This window comes from Temnothorax nylanderi, unplaced genomic scaffold (genome assembly GCF_030848795.1).
Source record: "Temnothorax nylanderi isolate EJ_2023f unplaced genomic scaffold, tnyl_v1.0 TNYL_tig0056_pilon, whole genome shotgun sequence".
In the NCBI taxonomy this organism is placed as follows: Eukaryota; Metazoa; Arthropoda; class Insecta; order Hymenoptera; family Formicidae; genus Temnothorax; species Temnothorax nylanderi.
In genome coordinates this window covers 849263-873911 of record NW_027249118.1, presented here as the reverse complement: position 1 = coordinate 873911, position 24649 = coordinate 849263, and the positions used below count along the sequence as shown (strand labels likewise).

At 35.0% G+C, this 24649-nt stretch overlaps 1 protein-coding gene and 1 long non-coding RNA gene across 2 annotated transcripts in view; one reads left to right on the top strand and one right to left on the bottom strand.

Annotated features, from left to right (window-relative positions):
• LOC139773039 (uncharacterized) overlaps positions 1-24649 on the bottom strand; it is a 291846-nt gene that overhangs the window by 77949 nt on the left and 189248 nt on the right. The window lies entirely within an intron of this gene.
• Positions 15255-16965, top strand: LOC139773045 (uncharacterized). The gene is made up of 3 exons (XR_011718250.1): positions 15255-15393; positions 16443-16625; positions 16792-16965. It is a non-coding gene; the product is annotated as an uncharacterized lncRNA (long non-coding RNA).

Here is a 24649-nt window from a genome sequence, read left to right as displayed (position 1 = left end):
TAAAAAATTATAATCGTTAAAATAAGACACTCATAAAAAGTTATATATTTAGTTATATAGAAAGTACATATTTATAATAAAATTTGCAGTTATCTGGCAAAGACTTCCTTTACTCTATTATGCAGCTGCACATAAATATATTCATATAATAAACCGCATTGTAAACATTGGACTGAATAGTACTCATCAGCAATTTTCAATCGTACAAATATTAATGTATCAAAAATATAAGAAAACTAACGAGACATTATTTTTCTTTTAGGTACATATAATATTTTCTTTTACTTTTTCGAAAAATTATTTATGCATTCATTCTTATACAATTAATATTACTTTGTCTTACTTTTTAAATAATGAAAACCTATTATTATAAAATCTATTTTTTCCATTAAATTTTAAAATATGAAAGTTATTTAATATTTCAATGCTAAACTTAACATTAAAAATATATGATATATAAAATTTCTCCATATAACTTTAATATTACTACCTAAAAATTCATCAAGTAATATTTAAACATTAATTCGTACTTGATACATAGCAATAATTAAAATTAATTTTGTCACATTTTATCTTCCATTTGAAAGTTAAACGCAAAATAGTAAGAGATGCCACCCGATTGAAATTCTTAAAAACGTTATATTGAAGGCTGTATTTTCTGCTTGTAAAAATCTCATGTCTGAGAATGATAAATGACTTGTTTTGTAACTTGTAAAACTTGTAAAACTATATAGAATGTGTGGAAGTACTTGAATGACCTAGTAGAACATGTTACAAGTAGAATGCTTGAATGTAACATTTGAGAGTTGCGCTTTGCGAAACGTCTTATTAATCGTTAACACGGTGACACGACCAACCACTTCGCTTAGAACCATCCAAACACGAAGAGCTTTCACGAGCGAGGTTGAGTCTCGGAAGTGCCCGATTTTACGCGAAATAGCCATTCGCAGTTTGGGTTAGGGAGGTGTAATTTATCATGCAGTGACTAGTCCGTCGTCTGTCTTCCAATCTCGATCACAAAATAATTCCAAAATCGATGAATGATATTACAGATGTAAAAGCAAATTCAAGTGGAAGATAGACGACGCTAGATAACAATAATCATTTATGATTGTTATTTTAATATAATGTTTTATAGAAAAATTTAACTAATTCATATTGGCATATTTTTGTAGAAACAAAATTAAAATGAAATTGTAATAAATATTACATTTATCAATTGTAATGTAATATTTATTAGCAGATGGTCCGCGTCGGATATAAATAGAAGACTGATATAAACAAAAATAGAAAATGTGCACGGATCGATCGGAAAACACGATTAAACAAACACGATTAATATTAATTATGCGATATGCGTAATTTTATCGGTTTGACCCAGCATGTTCTGATGAAGACTTAAGTTAAGTCGAAACGTAAACGAAACGATTGTCATTCTCGTCATTTAATAAATTTTATTATTTATATATTAAACCAACATCCAGCATTCGTTGTTTTGCTCGAAGATTGGCCGTATAACTTTCATATTTTAATTATACAACTTACAATTAATAATCATCGGATGCAATATAAAATAAAGAAGTACAATAAAAAATAATGACCATTTGTTATCTGTATAAAGCATAAAGTATTAAGTATTAAGTATGCGCGGAGCCTTAAGGTCAAATATGCGAATGCTACAAAGTCCTGTGCTGCTACGATTTATCAGGCAGTTTGACGTGTCTATTAACCTCTCTCCTCCCCTAGTAGACCCTAATTTCCGATAGCGGCACACGGTTTTTCTCTGACATCCACCCAGTTCTGATAGCCTCAATCCGCTTTTTCAACCCTCGGTAGGTAAGTAATGTCGGCAGCCCTTCCGCTGCCACAAGAAATCCTCCTGCTCTTTCTTAATAACCACTTTTCTCATCATTCTGTTGCATAAACAAACGGCGCGGCGACGGCCCGCGCCCGTAGGGAATTGCTCCTTTCCGCTCATCATTGTCTTTGAATTTGTAGCTTTCTTACTCAATATGATATGACCTTTATCTTTCAGCAATATAGAAACAGACAAATTGTATAAAATCTAATACCATAAAATAAAGACAGTTATATAATAAAAGATCTGATTGTGCGTAGAGATACTCTTTTGTTACTTGTCATTTATGAAAATGCAAGTAAAAAAAATATAAAAGTCAGTATTGCGTATTATGTTTATATATAATGTAGATGTATAATTACATCTAAAACTAATTTTTTAGGATCACTAAATGGTGTATAAAAATTAACATGTTTTGTCGTATATATCAAACAATAGAAATATAGCAATAATTTATACAGCAATAAATGCAGCATTAATTTACTAGAACTCTTGTTTCTAGTAGGCTAGTTTTCAAGCGCGCAGTTAGCATTATTTCTTCCACCATTATACCGATTATCAATCGCGTCAATAATATTTATAAATGTCGTTTCATTTGCCATCAGGATGTCTGACGTCTTCTTCATCATAAATTTTTAGCGAAAGCATAAAGCTTAAAAACTTGTAAAGAACTTTACGGTAGATTTTATGAATGCAACAGCGTATTTGAATAGCATTTGAAGCGCAAATGTATTCAAACCATTCGCCACTTTCTTCTTTTTCATGTCGCATTTCCAATCTCGAAATAACATTATGGATCGCCTGCTCACGTCATCCGTTTCTTATTCGCGGCCAGAATACTACATTGAATCGAGATTCAGGAGTCGGCGCCGCCCTACGCGTAGAAAGCATTCATCTGGCGCGTTTATCGATCGACCTTCTCTTCCCTCAAGAATTCATTACTGTACGTTTGCAGCTAAAATAAACTCGTAGTTGGAAAGGACGGATGTTGATAAAAGTTGCTATTTTATCCAAATTAACTCTATTATCTTGTGACAATTCAGATAAAAGCAACAATAATAAAATTAATCAAAACATTTTTATTATCTTGGCATTACATCTATACTACAAAATTCCTCATTATGGAATAAATTAAATATTAAATTATCTATTACGAGCATGCGCGCGCGCGCCTCTCACTACTCCTCCGCGAATAATAACATAACAACATTTTTTAAATTTATAATGTTATTATAATTATTTGTGTGTAAAGAATAATTTATAAAATTATAATAAATTGTAAAAAATATACTTTTTATTATTAAAGAAAACGCTTAATTGAGTCCATCATACCTCGTCATTGATATATTCAAAGCTTGATATTTTCCTCGAATTGTGAAAAAAAAAAAAAAACTGTATGAGTCATTTGATTTAATAAAAACTCGAAATCGCCTGTCTCTTGAGTCTTTTGAGTCATTTTGAACAGTATCTTGTCCAAAAGAAAAGATTGTTTTAAAATAACGATGTCAAAGATTGAACATTCCATCTCTCCTTTCATCTTATCGAAAAGACATCCATTTATCGTCGTGTCTAGTCGAAAGATCGATTGATCGTCGTGACACTAAGCTTATGCTAATCCAAAATAGCTTTATATCATTTTGACAAGGGTATGATGTCAACATATATTATTTAAAAAAAAACTCGTATAAAAATGCGATTGATAGTTTACACATTCCATGAGAAGACGTGATTTTATGTAACTGTAACATTGTGACGTATTAGTGCCTTTACTACATCGATAATAGTAATAAATATAAATGACTTAATAATATTTAATTAATATAGATAGGCGTGCATTGTATATTTCTCGACGAATCGGTACAATAATAACAATAAGCATCGTTATTGTTTGAACGGCAGGTTGTTCTTGTTCTATGACACAAAAGCTCGGCAAGTAATTGCGGCAAATTAATGGGATTGAGTATAAACTTCAGGATGCACGGGACAGTTTTCATTTATGATTCGCATTTCATTATTCCGGTCGGCATTTCAATGGGCACCGCGCCCGTCACGAATGAAATAATATTCATCAGATTTTGGAAGTTATATTTGTGATTCCGTGGCACAATGTCGAGGTTTTTGTCCTGAACAATCGTGCACCTGCATTTTTATCGTGCGACGATGCTTTCGAGTAACAACAAATATTTACGACGCGATTCATAAAATCGACCGGTAGTCAGTGACAGGATCGACCGTCCTCGATTTTAGCTGCCGCGCGGCGGTTGTTCGTAACAGATTTTTTGCTATGATTTTTGTGTCTGTGCCCGATGATAAACCAACTTCAATTTTGTTTCTCTCTCTCTCTCTGTCGTAAAAAATATAGGTGGTTAAAATATGAATTGCAAAATTCAGCGCTATACGATGAAAGATCGCGCAATCGATCATGCACATTGATTTACAACGTTCACTAGTTCGTATTTTAGGTATTTCTACAAAACGAGGTAAATTCAATAATTTATATGTCGAAATATCGCCGACATTTCAGCACAATATAAATTAATAAAACATGAACAGAGTGGTATCGATTTTGCGTAGAGAAAATTGTACATAAGGCCAGTCGAACGGTTCAATTGAATGATATAATGCCAATACATTGTTCTCTTTTATAACTTTTTATAGAAAATAAGACAATAATAGATATACATTCTATCTAATCGAATAATTTCTAAGCTACTATATGACAAATTAGCAAGATATTAAGTGCTCGAATTTCAAACAAGTCGTTACACTAAAACGGAATATTAATAAGAATTATTTTGATTGCAGAAGCTATTCAATTACACATTATAGCGTATTCTAATAGAAAAGTATCAAGAGCTGTTTAATTAATTTTGACTAATGTTCTTTACTTTTTAGTCAATTAAAACTCGCAAAATTGCAAAACAATCTTAAGACTCAAATACATTGACGTGACGTAATAACAAAAGCGATAATATCGATGGTAAAAGCATTCCTGTTTGGTTTGCACCTATATGACATCGATATTTGAAATTGAACGCCGGTGGTAGATTAAAAATCCTGTTGACGTCGGAGCGTCGTTTTTCACAGTGGTACGACGTCGATAAAACGAAGTGGGGAAGACTTGTCCTTTGGGCAGGGGATGAAACAGATTTTTCTCTACCGATATTTTCTCAAGAACAAAAGAGAATACAAAAGATGAAGCAATGATTACGAAAGAATTGGAGCACGAATGGATCGATATTCGCTTTGATATCATAACAATTGTAATTGTTATATAAAATTAGTATATAAAAATATTCGAGACTCGCTAATGTATCGAAATATCTACTTTTTTGTAAAAAGTATGAACAGAAGTAAAAGTATTTTCTATGCTCGCGCTTTTTCATTTCATCATCCATTTATAAAGTTTTAGAGTTGCTTTAATATTTTCCTTTTGTGCGAAATAATTTTCGGTAATTATGCATTATTAGGAGATCCCTTTCCGATGACCTTAACCTTAGCATTATCGCGATAACGTTGAATTTTTAATTTTAACCTTTAGTTAGTACTGTTTAATAAAAAAAAAGTTAAAGAAAAGGTGACGGTTGAAAGAAAGATTATTTGGCACCTCCGCAATTTATTTTATGGAATATCTATCTTCTGCACCAACTTAATAGATATTTCATAGAACAACAAGCATTTTCTTTATTCCGTGTATATAACGTATATCATAAATTATATCTTGTTAATAGTATCTATCTTTCTTGTTGAACTGTAAAATATGTATCAACTAATATTATAGGGAAAGTTGCGACTAATAAAGCAAGAGCGTCTTACTTTCCTCCTCTATTAAACTTTTCTCACTGACAAAGATATATACTTGATATATTTTAAACTCATTATGTTTTATTCAATTATTTTATTATTATGAGTAGTAACAATAGCAAGTTACATAAAAATTGTATCGAAGGAACTTTCACTCGATAGATTTAAGTAAATAGACTTGAATTAATAGATTTTGAAAAGTTTTTACACATTGCAAAAGAGAACTGCATATTGCGAAGAGAAATTGTGACAGCCATTTAGAACTCGCTCGAATAAAGTCTGTCGTTCTGTCATTATATGTACGAAACGATCTGACGCTAGCGACGTTAGAATCGACGTATAACGGGATCGAGCTTTGTGCAGACACTTCGCCGGTAGGATGCTTCGGGATAATGGCGAAACTTTGCACGCGACCGATGTCTCGTTGCCGTAAGGCGAAGCTGTTCGTTGCATCACCATCGTAACGTACGTCACGTCGGTTGTCTCGTTCATCGCATTCTCGCGCCAATATATGAGGCGCCATCGAGACTAGGGTTTGATACCGTTAACTAAGTTGCACTCGACTTGATTATAATGACTTGTCTTCAAAGCGGACTACCCGACGGTCGTCGTATCTGCGAACGGGCGCGATACGCTCTCAAAGGAACTCTCTCCTCTGCTCACCTCTACTCACCTCTACCACGGTCGCCGTCAACCACGTTCATATCCCTACGCAATTATCGCGATCACTCGCATGTTGCACACATGCGGTCCCGTGATCCGTGCATCAAGATAACGGAATTTATTGCAGCAATAAAATAAAATAATGATAGTAATTTAAAACATTAAAAGGATAGTAATTAAAACATTATCTCTCTATTGTTTCACTCTCTCTATTGTTTCACTACATTACATGGATAAATTAGCTTTTCTTCAGCACATTTTAAAACAACAATCAGTATTCAATGTTCTAAGTTCTAATACACAAAGAGTCGCATTGCAGTGAATGTTTCCCATGTAAAATTTAATTTTGATAAAAAACATTATTCACCTATTCTTTTAAATCAAAGCAAAACAGTCGTATCAAGATCGAACAACAGTAAAATATTGAGAAATATCATTTTATTTACTTATTTATTTTATCATATTTGCAATAATATATTTGGTTATAATGATATCTAAGTTTACAATTTGTTGAAAAAAATAGTAATTACACAGATCACGTTAATCTTCTCGCTTTCATGGCTGTAATTAGTATCGTTATCATCTTGTGTGCTTTTGTGAGTTATAATTGTGTTTTTCCCATTCTTTATGCTTTGGACATGGTTTATATCTTTTGTATTGCATAGTGCGTACTGTTACCACAGACGACATCTCATTGAAAAATAAATATCTCTGTATTTGTCGTTCTATATTCTTTTGCTTTGTAAAGGCTTTTCACGGCACGTTCTGAAAACGGAATACGCGCATTCCCATCTGGGAACTACGTGTTTAATTTAGTCGTACATTCTGATGTAAAAATACATAACGAACGAAAGTGTGCGTGTCAGCCGTTTGTAACATTTCCTTTTTTTTATTTACTCGCGACAAGAATAAAAATTTCCATTTTGATTCGGGAGCTTGAAGAACGATGTATTGCTGAAGTGGAGAAGTGCAAATTGTGTAAGAGCTATGTTTATATACACAACAACCAACGTCAAACCATGAGATAAAAATAATTTTGAATACAAGATATAAAGTAGGTAATGAAAGTAAATTCACTAGAGACTGTAATAAAACTATGCAAATTTTAGCTTTCTCAAACACATGTATTATCAAGGAAAATAAGAAACATATTAATGTGCAAATATAGGTAAGGCGGTAAGTGTGACGACTTTTTCTTAGAGATAATTTAATGGATACGTATTTAAGCAAACATTCATTTTTATTTTATTAATAAGAATTCCGCTTTAAATATAAGCAAATAACAGAATCTTCTTTTATTAATTCCAAATAGATTTTAAAAAATAGAAATCTAATCCCAATATAAATTGATATAATATTTTATAGATATTAAATATGGTTGAATATAATACAAAATAATAAATTTTACTTGAGTTTTTATTTAGAAAAAAATCAATTTAAAATTAGTACCACAAAAGCTATCATTAATGGCTGCTGCAGTGCGACCGAAAGACAGTTTACGCTTTACAGTTACACATACCGTTTAGCATACTCAGAATACATTTCGCTAACAGACAGACCGTAATTATTACGTTGCTTTTTGCATCATACGTGATATGTGTCTAGGATCCGTTTTACATTTGTTTTTACTTTGTTTCGGACAACAAAACTCCTTAGGAACACGGACCAATTATGGTTCGGCGACACTCTCACGCAAAGTTTGCGAGCATGCCGTTTCGTGTTACCCAAACATTATTCAATAAACTTTTGCATGATTATTCAACAAACTTTTGTCGGACACGAGCCGTTTGTATAGGTACTCCAAGAGGAATTGCCGATACTTTTTGGTTCACGAGTTGGGCCGACATGCAACTTCCAACACCGCGTCGAAGGAAAATTTCGCCGACGACATCGTCGTCGACTTGAAACTTTTTCCGACGCTCGGCGACGGTAAGAAATGTCGGAACGATTTATCGGTGGGCTTTAGAACTCGTTATTATCCTCTTACTACTTCGATTCCACTCTGCTATCGGCGTAGTAACGATAACGAGGAAGTCGAACGCGTACCGTTTCTGATACCTTATTAGTCGTCGTTTTTCCTTTTCTTGACAATTACTCGACATATTTTTCGCGAACAGTCATCGAGTTTTGCATTGTTAAGTTTCTATCTATCAATGCAACACAGTATTCATTGTAATTTCAACAAAATTTTTTATTCGTCGTCACATCCATTTGTTTTATGCCATTAATAAAATTGTATTTTTTTTCAAAAACAAAGTAGAGTTTAGTAGAGCATCAGGTTATATAAAAATATATGTATAAGTCTTTATTTCGTGTAATAATAATACTAAATTATTTACATATCAATTATGAATTGTATATGTCTATATGTCTATTCATCATGATAAAATATTGTAACAAAATAATAATTCTCTATTATTATAACCTATTTCTAATATTATTAGAAATATTTTGCACAACACTTATATTTAGTCTAATAATACCCACCCAATTTCAATGGTATATATAACTAATCCAGCTTAAAATCAGAATAAACATAACAACAATAATGATAATAAATATTTTGTTGGCATAGTGTGATATAATAACACAAACTTTACTTAAGTGTCATTAATTAAACATTTACGTTATATCTTGCGCTTTTGGCTTAATATATGTATATCTAAAGACTTTAATATCCGCGTAAACAATAGAATCGGTGATTAGTGCCTAAATGCGCTATGTCGACACCATGATGCGTTAATTACCTCTTACGTAATTTGGTCGGAATAGCCGTTTATTCTCACCGTTTTTAATCGAGCTTAATGAATTTAGATCTTCCGACGCAGAATTGATGCGCCCACGCTATATCCACCGTCATACTTCCTGGCTAAATCCAAACGAGTAATTAACGAGCCAGCAATTAACTCCGCCGATCGACCCGGTACCGCTGATACATACCATTCGTACATGTACATGCTCGCTTACGCAAGTGTATACGCAGACTGTACAATAAAAATAAAGTATTACAACTTTCACCGAGGAGGGGAGAGGGAGAAAGGGAGTAACATTATCTCTTTGAATAATTTAGAACTTTATATGAACAGTATAGTAATTTGAATTTAAGCAAGTTTTTCTTATATCTCCTATGAAACTTTCTCCTAGAAATTAATCATTACTTTACTCGTTTTATTAAAGTTTGCGAAAAGTTTAATCAGCTTGAATATTAAAATTATTTTATGTAAAAATATATTTTTAAGCCTAAAAATGTAGATAGATTACAAACTCTGCTCTTCGGCTAGTTACAGTTAAATATTATAATAATAAAATTTTAACTTCAAGCTTAATCGCTATTTAAACATATTCAGTTTTGTAATTTGCGGAAATGAAGATGTATAAAGGATAAACATCTCCCAACAAAGTTTCCCTAAAGAGAAGTTACAGTACAGTGCGAAGTTACGCGGTAGGTTTGGTACTCCGTACATATCCGTTGAACACTCGCCGAAGGAACTGGCGACGAGAAGCGTGATTTCTCGCGATCTGTGTCCATTGTGCTAGGGATTGTGCCGGGATGCCATTGTGAGAGCTTCCAGCTCGTATGAGTCTATCTTCCTAGTGCTTTTTCCGCATAGTACACGTGCCGGTACGCGCACCACATGCGGGATGTTTTTGATTCGACGCTACTTCGGCGAGAGAACTGGTTTCGAAGAAAGTACGACAAAAATGGACCATGATATTTCACCGCGTGGTTCACGAATTTCTACTTCTATATGTAGCCCCTGAATTGTGTGAATTAAGTCCACAATCATTTCACGTGTTGCAAATCATTTTCCGAATCAATTTTGCGGGATGATAAATCCGTAGAGGAATAAAGTAAGAAAATTATTCAATAGTATTAACGTATTAGGCCACTTTTTGTTCTCTCTTATTATCGTATCGAAATCCAAGACACTCTGTAGACGATCCCATATACAACAATACAGTCGTATGTATATTTGGAACACATATTTATGTATAGAGATATATACGTATAGGAAGGATTTTTTTTTAGAGAGAGAGAGAGAGAGAGAGAGAGAGAGAGAGAGAGAGAGAGAGAGAGAGAGAGAGAGAGAGAGAGAGAGAGAGAGAGAGAGAGAGAGAGAGAGAGAGAGAGAGAGAGAGAGAGAGAGAGAGAGAGAGAGAGAGAGAGAGAGAGAGAGATAAAAACGATGGAAAGAAAAGGAAGCAAGAATACAGCAGCAGCCGCTAGAGACCGGAAATTCCGTCGACCGACCTGTCTGTCTCGACTTAAAACTTTTATACACTCAGTGTGCACACTTGTGTAGTTTCTGACGTACTCGAGCAGCTTCGGCGAGTACTTCGCGTGAACGTAACGTTTCGGTAACGAAACGATCCATGACAGTGATGTTTCACGATGTGCCAACGGAATATGATTCACATTTGAAATATCGGGCCATTATATGTAAAGTAATAATTTTCAAAATGTAACATCCGAATTAATGTAAAATTATGATATGTGATGATGATATGTGTGTTAAACACTTGTAATTCCAAGAGTTTATTGTATTCGATGTAATGATATGTCAGAATAGTATTCGAGAGCTAGCGAAGTAATTGATATTTTGTTAGAGAATTTCTTGTCACCTATTACTAGATAATGTTAGGTATACTCTCAATAGTTTGTAAACCACTGTTTCATATTTTTAACACAGCTGGAAATATTTTATTCCTCATACGATTTTACGTTCCTTATTTCTTAATAAGTAGCGTTAACGATAATAACATTAGTACATTAGAACTTTCCGAATGAGAAAAAGCTGTTTCATTCACTTCATCACACCATATACGTATTTATACATGCATATCCTATTGTTAAGAGTTTGTATTTTTACTCTTGTATTTGAATATGGCGTATTTCTATCTGACTGAGCCGATGTTCATTAGATGTGTTGTTTTAACGACGTATTTTTCAACGTCGCAGCTACGCATTCCACGTACCACGGGTATGACTTTTCAATATGACGTACCGTGGGAAACGTGGTTGCATTGGATTTTATTCTACGTTTCACGTTTGCAGCTCGCGCTTCTCACGATCAATAGTGAAGCTCGTACGCGAAGTTTAGAGGCACAAAAGATTTGCCAGTGCATGATAGTAGGCTATAAATTAATCGCATTGCCACGCAATATCGATTCGATCCTATTGGAAATATTTTTGTAAAGCGTTTTTAATTTGTCACTGCGCACCCTGAATATCTACATCAGTCTCGGTAGATATTGAAAACTGTAAAAGATTAACTTTTCATTTTTCTTTTTCGTCATAAAAACTAGATAGCAGTTTATTTATTCCTATTGTAAATGCCTTCAAGGCATATTATTTCTAAAATGCATATTGTATCTTTATATTAGCGAAATAATTAAAAACATATATCTTAATCCAATTTATAATTTAATTTTCGTTTAAAACTGATCCATACATTTAACTGTGTGTGGAAAGTACACTTTTTGCAATAAGTAGGACAGTTTTATATGTATTTTTGCGAGAGATATGGATGAAAAACGGTTGACCCTATATAAATCCGAAATGTGCGCGATAGAATTACGACCAAGTTTTCGTTAAAAAAAAACTTGGAGGCGTTTATTAAGGAGTGATTTTTGGCTGGTTAAATAAAATAAATGGACAAATGGGATCCCCAATGCTCGTGTCGTGAAAGTTCATTCATCATGAGATAAAGATCATGGCTTTTGATCTGCGTTTAAATTCCGGATGAAATTCAGCGATTCCTCACGCAAAAGCCTACTATAGAGAAAAGCCTGCGTTTGCAGAAATTTCGCCTTCGGACCGTCTATATCCACCTCGATTGCTCAAATGGATTGTCTTTTGAATATGCATAACTTGCGACGATAATCTGCACGGACAAATGTTAAAAGAATTGAATTTATAATGAGATATTAATAACAATAAAAATAGGAAAGCGTTGTCGTATAACACATAAAATGTTTCATGTGACTATTTCATTTTTAGTTCAATAATTTTCTATTATCCTTGCAGTTGTTTGCACAAATTGTCATTCAACCTCAGGATGAAAGAGCACCCCAAGGGCTGTAAAAATTAAAATTAAATTAGAGGAGGCTGTCTTGGGAAGGTGCGATTTAAATTAATTGCCTTGGAGTCGCGCTAATCGCATTCTTTAAAAAAAGGTATCTTCCGACCACGAAGGGCATAAAACTTTTCCGTCGATCTTGCGATCGTCGCAAAAAAAATGTCTTGTCAGTACTTGATAAAATAACTTGCGATAAAATAACGAAGATAATCGGCGAAAGCGCGATTGACGGCATGGGAAAATGTACGGTATGTTGGCGTAACTTGCGTTACAATGGTTATATTGATGTAAGCGAAGATGGCAACAAGGGTAGCGACAATAATGGCGAACGCATCGACGTGCAATGTGTCAAATGGCGTTTAATTAAAAGTTTCGCCGCGATATCAGGCGGGTAGTATTCTGAATATCGCGTGAGCGCAGATTCGATCTACTTTGATGTGCAATAATGTAGGAAAATGTAGAGTGATACGCCCGACGGATGTTATTACGCACGTCAGGTCAAAGGGTCGATATCGTTTATCTGCTAATTACAGATGTTTGACGCTGTCATTCAATGTTTAATGTCCGTATTGTGCCATATTATGCCGCGAGGTATAATTTATATTTCGCGCGACATAAACTTGCCACTCGATCAGACGCTATTTCAAACATTAAACGATATCTCTTATTTCTAAGCAATATCTGTATTTATTGAGCAATGTAATACATATGAAATTTAATAATGACACAGATACAAATTTGATCTTGTTGAACCTGGCTAATGTCTCTGCCACCGGACAATGTATTCTTTGATTTTATCTATACTTATATATTATATTGTACATTCGACGATTCAGCAGTATATAATTCTTATATATTTGTCTAATTGAAGACCAATTCTTACTAAAAATTACAAAATCTATGATCATAATTGTATGAAAGTAATAAAATATAACGTTTGCATCAACAGAATGTATATATAAACTATCATGCGTCATAATTTTGAAACAATGATTATTATAAAAAAATGTTTAGTACAAAAGAATAATACTACTCTATGATGCATATACAAACTTCGTGCTAAGAAATATCGCTGCTTTAGCACTTCTCAATAAGCATTAAGCTTGGATAAACTCGGAATTTGACAGAGTTCCTGTTTCGGCTCTTGCGAAACGAAGCATCTTGTCGGCTTTCGGGCTCGCGATCGCTGACCTCTCGCCCGAGAGATTAATTTCCACCGAGCATCTGTGTTATTTCCATCGAGAATTCCGGGCCAAGTTTATCAGAGTCCGTGACACGGTGTAGATTAACTCTACGTAATAGTGATCAATCTCCAGTTTTGGCTCTAGTGGCCTCTCTAACTACGTTTAGCACGCCGAAATTCAATGCGCCTCTCCCCCCTCTTATCCTGTATTTTAATAAGTTTCCACCACATCTCGAGCACTCGCAACCGCCGGCGCTGGTTCGCACAAAGCGGAGTATCCACGAACCATGCATCCGTCATTAATCGAATTCGAAGACACAGGTAAGCGCAATTACGGGGAAACTTTTCAACGGGCATGAAACTGTACGCAAATTCGATCAAGCCAGACAATCGAACCTTTCGAATTCGCGGCGCGAGTGCTCTGATCGACGTAGCGGCGAAAGTTTGCCGATTAGAAGCGTGTTCGGGAGTTAGGAAATCGACGGCGCGATATCGAGACGGCGCGGGCGTAGCGGCGCGGCGCGGTGCGGCGCGGCGCGTTGATAATAGCCGGAGTCTGATACTCCAGTTGCGCGAGATGTGCGGAGAATTCTATTGCACTTTGCGGATCATAGAGTCAAAATGCAGTTGGCGTTCTTCGAGATTATTCGAATACTGCACGTGGTTCGAAAGTTTCGCTACAGGGAGCAATTCGATCGCTTCGGCATCTCATTCAATTCTCGCATAAGCTCGTAGAAGTTACGCTTTTATAAATTTACTGACCGTAAATGGAGAACGGCTGACTACGCTGTAGACGTTGTAGACATAAATATCCGTATCTCATTGACAGTCTCAAAGACAGTCATTAACAACACGAGTTAATAACACGAGTTAGCAGGTGATATATTGCTCAACTAATATTCGACCTGTATAGTAATACATCAGCTTTAAACGCTTTGCATTTAAAAGTTTCAGCAGCATTAAAATTCCGATATGCGAACTCTTCCTAAACTTCATTTATAAACTTTCGAAACTTCTTTGAATCACTAAACTAAATGTTTTTCCAATAGATATTTTCGCAGTCATTGATACAGCACACCCTAGGGTGAGACACTGGTAAATATAATCAAAAGGAAATATCGACATATACATATATGTAATATATACGTGTATAATTTTTCTTTAGAACAAATACTTTATTATATTTTTATACATGCATGCCATGTAGTAAATCCGTTTTTGTGCACGCAAATCTTTTCCAGCTATAGATTACACAATTCAATTTACATTCGCAATTATTTATTTACATACCTTATGCTTGGTTCTATGTCGATGGTAATGATTGGGCCGAGGATGCTCAATAACGACGTGTTCGGTGGTGGTAGAACCAAGGGTAGGGGTATAAACGCGGGAGGTACGCGACGGATGATGATGCCGCGTCGGCTGAATTGGTTGGGGGGTCGTTGTTCTCCTCGGCGAGGAGCGCTGTTCCTTTTGGGCCTCGTGGCATCGGCAGACCCCGCCGCCATCGCCGCTATTGCTGCCGCTTCCGCCGCCGCCGCCGCCGCCGCCACCACCACCCCCGATGAGGCCGCCGCCGACGCCACTTAAAGCCGCCGCAGTCAGCTTGCTGGCGTAATAGTACATCGCGCACATTTATCCGGCGAGAGCTTAACACCACGGCCTGATCGCCACCTCACTGCTGTCATCACTGACGTTAGCGATGACGATCGGTGGTTCGTTTAACGCGATAGCTATAGCGATAGCTCAAGAAATCGGAACTCCGTCGAATACAAATTACAAGAATGCAAGATGGACGTCGACCGGTGAGTTCATCGGTGTTCCTCCGACAGCAGTAACGACATTTCTTCCAACATGAACTTTATAAAGTTAAATTATTGTTCAAACGCACTCCGCGCACTGAAATTCGTGACTACGAACGTGGACGGTATCGACAATCGTAAACTTACGATTACTGTTGGATATTGATAGCGAGTTTATTTTATATAATTAGTTGTAATACTTCACAGTTATAATACTTTAGTAATCAAGTAGTCTGAACACATATGTATATACATATATAAAGTTTATCAATAATTTTCACTTGAATATTTGAGTCACATGAGATTTCAAAAGGCACAATTGGTATAGTATTTTAATACAATTTAATATATAAATAGTGTTACAAACCACTGATAATAAAGATAGAGCAGGCATAGAGATATTTTTTTAATATTTTCAAAATTCAAATTGACTGTAAAGATCTGTCCCAGATAACAATTGGCAAGTGCATAGAAATATTTAAAATATATATGTGGTAAAATATGTATGTATACACTGCAAATACATCATAATACATCAACAATTTTTTACTAATTATGTTTTAAAAATAAGTTAAAATTTATCAACGGCTTAAAATTAATTATGTTTAAAATTATCATCATATTGCTTAACAAACAACGTTGTTCCTGTTGATACAATTTTTCAGTTTTGTTATATAATATGTAAACACGGCAGAAACTTGATTTAACATTTAACATTTAAAAAAATCATGTTTAATATAAAATCTGTTTGGTAGATAGATAACATTAATCATATAATATAATTCTTTTTGTTTATTTTTAATTCAAAATTAATGTCTGGTAATCGTAAGTCAGAAATATATGGAAACCATTATAATATTGATGCAGTCTCGGTGGAACATAAAATATTCTTTATGGCACATAGTCTCCAGAGTTTTGAAAGAACTTAAGTAAGAAAGTCCTAGTTGAGGAGAGATATAGACAAAGAAAAGTTCGATAGCCTGAGGAGGTGCAATACGATTCTAAAAATGAGAAAAGATGCTTCTCTTTTCTATTTTTCATTTTCCGTGCAGGTAGGATCCCATTTGATGACAGTTAAAATCTTTAAATCCTTCGTTCGCACCTAGTGATATGATCGTGCAGAGGTGCCAGGATTCGTTTCTCGTTCAGAAAATTCGCGCCGAACAACAAGCAAAGTGACAATAAGAGAGTAACGGAATAGAGTGTCGAAGCGGAGGCTTTCGACCGATATCAGGGTAAGAGAAAAAGAGTTGTTTATGACGCGTATCCACCGTGCGTGTTCTGACGTGTCACCTGTGTGTCTACATGTGCAAGGACCACACGCATGTGTAGGAACGCGGCTTCGTCCACTGCTAAAATCCTCGTAAATCTTCCCTTCTATAAAAGTTGAACGAATTGCAGGCGCACGAAGCGGCGAGCATTAAAACGTCGCTGGAAATTCAACCGTTCTCGTCCGCTTGGCGTGGCGCGCTTTCTCATGCTCGGGCTTGTGTATGTGCACGCATGTGTATATGTGTATATGTGTATGATGTGCGGAAACTCGGCAAAAACTGTAGCTGGCTAGACACGTTATTGAAAATCGCACGGGAAGAATTCGCCGCGACAATGAGCGTCGAAATCGCCCAAGCGCTTCACGGCCGCGCCGCGCCGGTGCTTGGTTTTAAAGTAAATGAAAAAAGTAAATGAAAAACATGCGAAAGAAGAGATTCGTTGACGAAAGATTATGCTCGGAGAATTTCGGTGGACATACGGTGCTTTCACGCAAATACTCATTACTAAATGGAGACTTTTCCAAGTAATTTATATACACGTAATGTACAGATTAATAAAAATGTATATAAAAAATGATTGTTGTTTTATCATAGATTATTCGTTAATAAATTGTCAATAAATTGTCGATATGTCGATGGTTCAATTTCTTTATTAGATTTAAAGTTAGATAACACCTATCGTCTAATTGATGTTCGTATCACCACAGATTTTATTGTTAGTGACGCAACTTCGGGACAAAGAGAGAGGAGTGGTGGTTGAGAGGATTCGAGGGTTAGCCAGCCTACTCAAAGGAGATTCGAGGGTTCATCAAGTTATCGAGAGGGTTACTATTAATTAGCGTTGAATTAGCATGCCTGCGGGCGTTGAGCCTATTGCTCGCACTAGCAACTCAGTCCTGTAATTCGATGCTGCACATTGGAAAAAATTACGTAAAACGTTAAATCTCGTTTAAAGTCGGGTCAATTAAGCGCGAAAATAACTCATGTAGAAAGCTAACGGCGAAGGCTCATTACCACGCGTTATTTTCCCTTGCGCTATAGCACTGAAACACCGTATTCTTAATTACATTATAACCGCCGGCATATATGAAAAAATAAATCATCACGATTACGGTTCTAGCTGTATACCGCATACGCATTTCCCTCGGCTCCAAGTAATTGCGCGATCGATATCAGTATAACAATAACCGCATTAACCATGTTACAAATTCACGCAACGCGCCAGTGCATGAATTACGTCGACATGCAAGCGAATAAATGTCAAAACAAGCTGAAATGACGCATCATCCCGGAGGACTTCCGATATCGCTTCTCATTCGCGCCATGCTACGTTAATCTTCCGTCTACGACGGAGCTGGAGCACGAATAGGGGCTAGGGGCACGAATGTGAGTACGCACGCGAATACGCATGCGAATGTTTTGTCGCCGCTCGCGGCCGATTAATGGCGTTGATTAATTAATCAAAGTAGTTCTCCGTGCGGTAATAATTATTATCCATTCAGTCGTGCGTATTCGCATTTAGTAGCCGTGCTTCGACTGTTTTCCGAACGCCTCGTCGTGACTAGTCGCGACTACGAGCGGTCGTCAATGCGTGCGCGCGCTCGATTTTACTAATTAGCGCAACACGTTGAAATCTCTCCCTGTCCGGTAACGAATTATTCGTTACTCACGTACAGGGAAACGAGGAAGGGTAAACTAGATCCCATCAAGTACGCGGAACCAGGATTGGGTGGCGTACATCCAGAAATTCAACAGCGAACCCAAAAGCGCGGCCGCCATTCTGGCTTCCTATCACGTTCTATGCACGCGATCTATACTTGTTATCGTTCTTATATTAGTTCTTTAATAAGCCGATACTACCCGCAGTGATAAACTTTTATTTGTTTTACTGCGGATCAATGGTATCTCGGTGCGGAAAGCAACTAAACCGCGTGTGACCTGAAAGTTGTAATGATACCGCATAGTCTATAGTCCTTCCTTACATACCTATACTGTACTACCGTCGTAATGATATTCTGACAAATGCAGTCAGTTCAATGAAAAAAACTCGAAAATCAAATTCTATCTGCACTGTGATATTATAAGAATACGCACGACAAATCGCACTAGCTTCAAATGGATATAAAAAGTTAGTTATATATAATGTTCAAATTGAGATGTTGAATTAAAAAAGGGATTTGTGATAAACGCAAAGTATTCGCATTAGGAGGGTACACTGTTGTACAAAATTCTTTGTTGAATATTGATGTGGAAATTCAAATAATATAAATGTTTAACAAATAGTGTAAAAATATATAAAGACTCTCCCAAGCAATGTTTAAATTATCTTTTACATATCTGTTAAACATCATTTATACATTTTAGATGATTTTTGGTTTTTTATATGATTTGAAAATATCCTTATATGTAAATACGAAATGATACGCATAAAGAATCGACATGAAAAATCGATTAAATTTAATAAATAGTAGATCATCTTTGCATTTTCTTCAAAATAATTTTTTCAATTTCAGTTTTGATCTCATAATCAGTTTGTCAATTGACTGAGGTATATTTAACCATCGTGACATTATCGTACGACACACACAAGCGTGCAACTATGTACATTGTGCGCACTTATGAAATTATTACACAATAAACTTGCTCTGATTGCAAAGTAAATTACTTTTTGATTGACTATGTCCCACCACGAATTCGGCAAATACTATTCAGCTTTCGGTTATTACGTCACAACCATTCTACCGATGTCAATAATAGATGCCGCTGATAATCTATTAAACAAGATTGAATTATATTCACAAATTTTAGAATTGACAGAAGTAGTAAGTTGAGTTTTAAATGCATTTTAAGTTGCGTTTTAAATTTTAATTATTTTTTATTAAAACCAAGAGAAAGAAATTTTTCTCTTGAAATAAAAATTACGTCACTGATATTTGTGATGCCATTAATATTTTTGTATAAACGTAATTTAAAACTTTACCTTCTCTATTCAAAAAGCAAAAATTAAACGGCGGATAATAGTTGTAAAGAGTCCGATAGCTACATATACATATGTAGTATATCTCATTATTTATATATTCAAGACATGCAATAAAAAAACTACCTTCTTTTGGTGAAGTGTTTTCATATTTCCTTTTATGTAATAATATTATATGTGTGTCTACAAATATCATATATATCTATATATATAAATGTTTACGTTATAAAGCTTTTATATTACTAATTGTAAGTAAAACTATCAAATTGATTTTATATTCTCAATATTTATCCATTCCTGATCATAATTATTTCTGCAGAGTATCTCAAGTGGCTACTCGTCGTGATATAAATTAAAAGAATACGCTGAGTCAATAAACTCACCAGGAAGATTTCACAGACAAGAGTAAAATTTCTTTGTGGACGAGAAATTCGTTCTTACGAACGGTAAGTTTGCGCGACGACATGAATGAAATAGTGCCGAAAATTTTTCATCATAAAGACTGGAAAACTTGATCCCTTCATAGCAGTCGCAATAAATCACACAAAAAATTTTAAGTTTACAAGTTTGAATGAAAAACGGATTAAATTTTTGCTACAGAAATGTTGAATTTATATATGGTTTACAAAATAGAAAATTATATTATATATTAAATATTATACATTTATTTTCGTATTAATTGTAAGTACGTAAGAGATATCACAGGTATCGTTTTACGTTCACACAAAATAAAAAAATTCAAGCTTTTATTTTCATATTGTTTAATAATTATTGATGTAATCGTGATTTTCGCTGTGTAATTTGTCATGTAATGATTTTCGTCGTTAATTGCACGATTTCATGACGAACTATTTCGATTCGCGATTAACAAGATGAAGCAGAGATCACTCCGCAATGATTATCCACGATGATGCAAGATACATTAAAGAGAAATCTTGGATGAGAAGGCTAATACCAGGGAAACCTGCGACTCATGCTTCAACGATAAAGGAAAGGGTGCCGAGAATAAACACGGAAGGGTTGTCTCAGTCAATATTGAAGTTTCGTGTCCTGTTCGCGGCTCGGCCGCTTCTATCTCGGGTCCTTTCAAGGCTTTTAGTACTACCACCATTCCGATTGTGAATCATGCCGCAAATAGCCAGTAAAATTATCGATTTTAGAGATTACATTAATTCAACAAAGTTATTATAAAATAAAGAGGACATGTGAATTCAAAATTATTATCACTCCGTTTGACCCTGTTAAAAACTTTGCTCTCTTTGTATGCTTTATGGAAAATTCTTTGAAATTTTAATTAAAAGTTTAATTACTCTAATCATTTTGCACGAAAATATGCAACTGTATGATACTTGTAATTTAAAATACATGATTTAATTTTTGCGTTAACAAAAACATTAAAATATTCGTTATTTCTCCTTTTGTAAAATAGAAATCTGTCATCTATATAATTCTGGCACTTGAATAAAATTCTCTCTCTCTCTCTCTCTCTCTCTCTCTCTCTCTCTCTCTCTCTCTCTCTCTCTCTCTCTCTCTCTCTCTCTCATCTATCTATCTTTATCTGTTTATCTCTCTCTATCTATCTCTAACTCGATATCAGTCTCTCATTCTCTTCCTCATAACTGTAAAACCAGTTAGAGGAAAATAAAATATCAACCCTCTTCGAAATACTCCATTGTGCGCTAAGTATATAGCCTTGATTCTACATCGTTTAATCTTTACGAGGCCATAAAAACGTTCATTGTTGCAAGATGAACGCTCTTTCCTTCTTGCAAACATTTTTATCATAATTTTAATCATTCCGTGGGCATAGATGGTAGCATTGAAGATACGATGTCTAACTGGAGAAATATGCACTTTTACTAATTATGAAAATGTTTACTATACGAATATTCTATATTTTAGCGAATGTCTCTATATCACTTCATTAATTTTTGTTTTTAATAATTAAAAAATTTATATATTTTATATTATTTTATTATAATGAATAAAATGTACTCTTTTAGTGTTTATACACATATAGAAAGCCAGCATATAACAAATATAAAGATATAACAATTATCACGCAAAGAAATATTGGATTATATAATACACAGTGACAAAATTAAAATGTTTGGTTTATGATTGCATTTTATTGTTAGTTTTGTTCTCTCAGCTCTATTAACGTTTGTAGGTATATTTTATATTAAGTTTAAACATTTAATATGCCAAATAAAAAACTGTTTATTGAAAAATTTTTAGATATTTCAAAAATATTGCCTGTATTAATTTCTTTCCGTTACAATCTTTCATTTAATAACATTATGTCATTTTTAATAATACTACTTTGTGATAAAAAACGAGAAATCCGTGAACAGTTGCCTTCTCTCATTCGTCCATTAATCCCTTTCCAGGAGCATATCATGTGTCGGAAATGTAATCGTGCGAGGGATTCATGTCGAAAGGGACATTAAAATCATATTCATCGTGATTGAACCGCAATGTCGTATACGAGTGAGGAAAGTACGATTCAATATAACGCTCTCAGCAGATAAATCCTGTCATTTGCCCCTTTACAGTAATTCAATGATTATTTAATTAAATTTTAACGATTCTATTTTCCTTCAATGTGTCGAATACATGTTTTTTCTTTACTTATAGAATTCTATAGACTTATAGAATTATTATAATCTACATTCCTCTTTTCCTAAGAAGTAAATATAAATTTTTAATTAATAATATTTTCAAATTGCAATAAATCAAAGTTCCAGAAAAAGCTATTTCGCATATTCAAATCCTGCAAGCGAAGGTCAAGTGTCAGTCGTAGTCGCCTACTATCTGGTGAAACAGCCAAAGTTCGCTTTGACTAGTTTCAGCATTGAATAGGGAAATACAGACTGCTCTAATCTTGAGAATCTTCTCGCCAATAATTCCGAGAATTTCACGAATTCTCATTTAACCAAATTCGCGCTTTCCAGTAACTTCGCCAGGTCACTTCATAATCTTGTTAAGGTATTGCATTATATAATATGTCACAGTTTTCGCAAATATAAACGACTCAGCAGCAGCATAAATAATTTACGAAAGCAGTAATAGAGTTGCAATAAAAAAATCTATTTACTTTTTCAACCGAATGGTGGCATTGACTGACATAGTTTTCGATACCGGATTTACTAAGAAATTTACCTTTTCTTATGTTTATGAGCCGACATTGTGAAAACGTTAAATTTTTCCTCCGTATTGAGTTTCGCGAAACTGTGGAGCAGGTCGATGAAAAGTAAATTGGTTTAAATAAAGATTCGTATTTCAATTTTTTCTTGAATAATTACGAAGCTGAATAAAATCATAATGTAGTAGCAACTGAGGAAATGGGATCTTAAATTTGTTATTACAATACCTTGGCTTTCTGTGATAACGTTACAGATTTTAATCCGCGCGTTGTCAAAGGACAATTATTATTGCTCAAGTTGCTATTTCAATAAATAAATAATAATTAAGATTTACTATCGGACGCGGAATAGTATAAACATTGTGAAATATAAACGAAATAACACGCGTGTGACAAATAAACAAGAAATTATTAATTGTAGAGTAATTTCTTTTACGAACCAATACAAACCAAGAAGAAATAGGACACTATTCGACGTAGGAAATCAACGATACCATAATATCGGACAGATGACGGATCGATATTCTTGTTGGAATATTGACAGCTGGAATATTTGGGCATCGAAAAGCATCCTTAGAATAGAGGCGCGCTGGCGCAGTTGGTGGAGCGATTAAACGGAATTTCGATGAACGACGACCAATGGCCAAAATCCTCCTCTTCTCTCTCTCTCTCTCTCTCTCTCTCTCTCTCTCTCTCTCTCTCTCTCTCTCTCTCTCTCTCTCTCTCTATCTGCTTCCTTTTCTCTTGCTCTTCCTCTCTTTCCTCTTACACAAACCACGTTCATACATATGGCGCCTGGTCGTCTGGTAAATGCTTTCATTCTTCACTAGCATACCGAAAGTCTCGACGGATTACATCACCGTGGACGAGAAAGATGGCTAGAGTGGCGTATATCATGCGTAAGTCATCATTGCACATACGTCCTATGAATGTATGTACAAGGTCGAGCCTATATGAGTGGATATAACGCTAGAATCCAAAATAATTTCGCGAGTTGCACTGATCCGATATATATATGTACATGTGAATGTTGTAAATATTACGGAAATTGTTAGTCTGACTCTTTAAATATAATTCATGCAAAAACACGCACATACACAAAACGAAATGTTAGGCCTTATCAGGAGACACTGTTGTGTCTTTTAATTATAAAAGATAATAGAAATCGTTTCCCAAATAATTTAGTTTCAAAATATAAATTGCTAATAGTAATTAAAAGATAATTTCAATCATTCATTAACAAATAGTGACATCACTCAACATGTCTAAATGAGTTGCTGTGGTAATATATACAAGTGCATAATGACTTGACGTTGTAATTTATCCGATCATTAAATCGAAAGGCATGCATATAGTTGCCACTTCTTCAGTGTCGCTTGACATACAGGATTCCGATAATTAAGCCGATAATTTACTAAACATTTGTTTTGTCAATGAAATTAATCACCCATTTAATAACGAACAATAAAACTCTATACGTCATACGACCGATAATTCAATCGCGCAGGTCACCGTAATCTTTGAGCTTTCGAAGGACATGCCATGAGGTATTCGTGTATGCGTGTGCGTGTTTGCGCGCGCGTATATGCGTGCACGCATGCTCTGGAGCCTGAGGGAGAGAACGAAGTGGAGAATTCAGGATCTGGGTAGGTAGGTATAATTCTGCAGGTTGTCCTGGGCTGACATAACTAACATTGCTCCCGACGACTGTACGTAGCATGGCTATGGACGCTTTGCGTTGGGAAAGCCATTAGCGTCTAAAGCAGTCCACCAACCGCATTCCCTGCTCCCTTTCGTGCTCTCTGAGCCTGCCTCCTTCTATGTCTGTCTCAGCAACGACGCCGGTCGGGGTAGTCGGTACCTTTG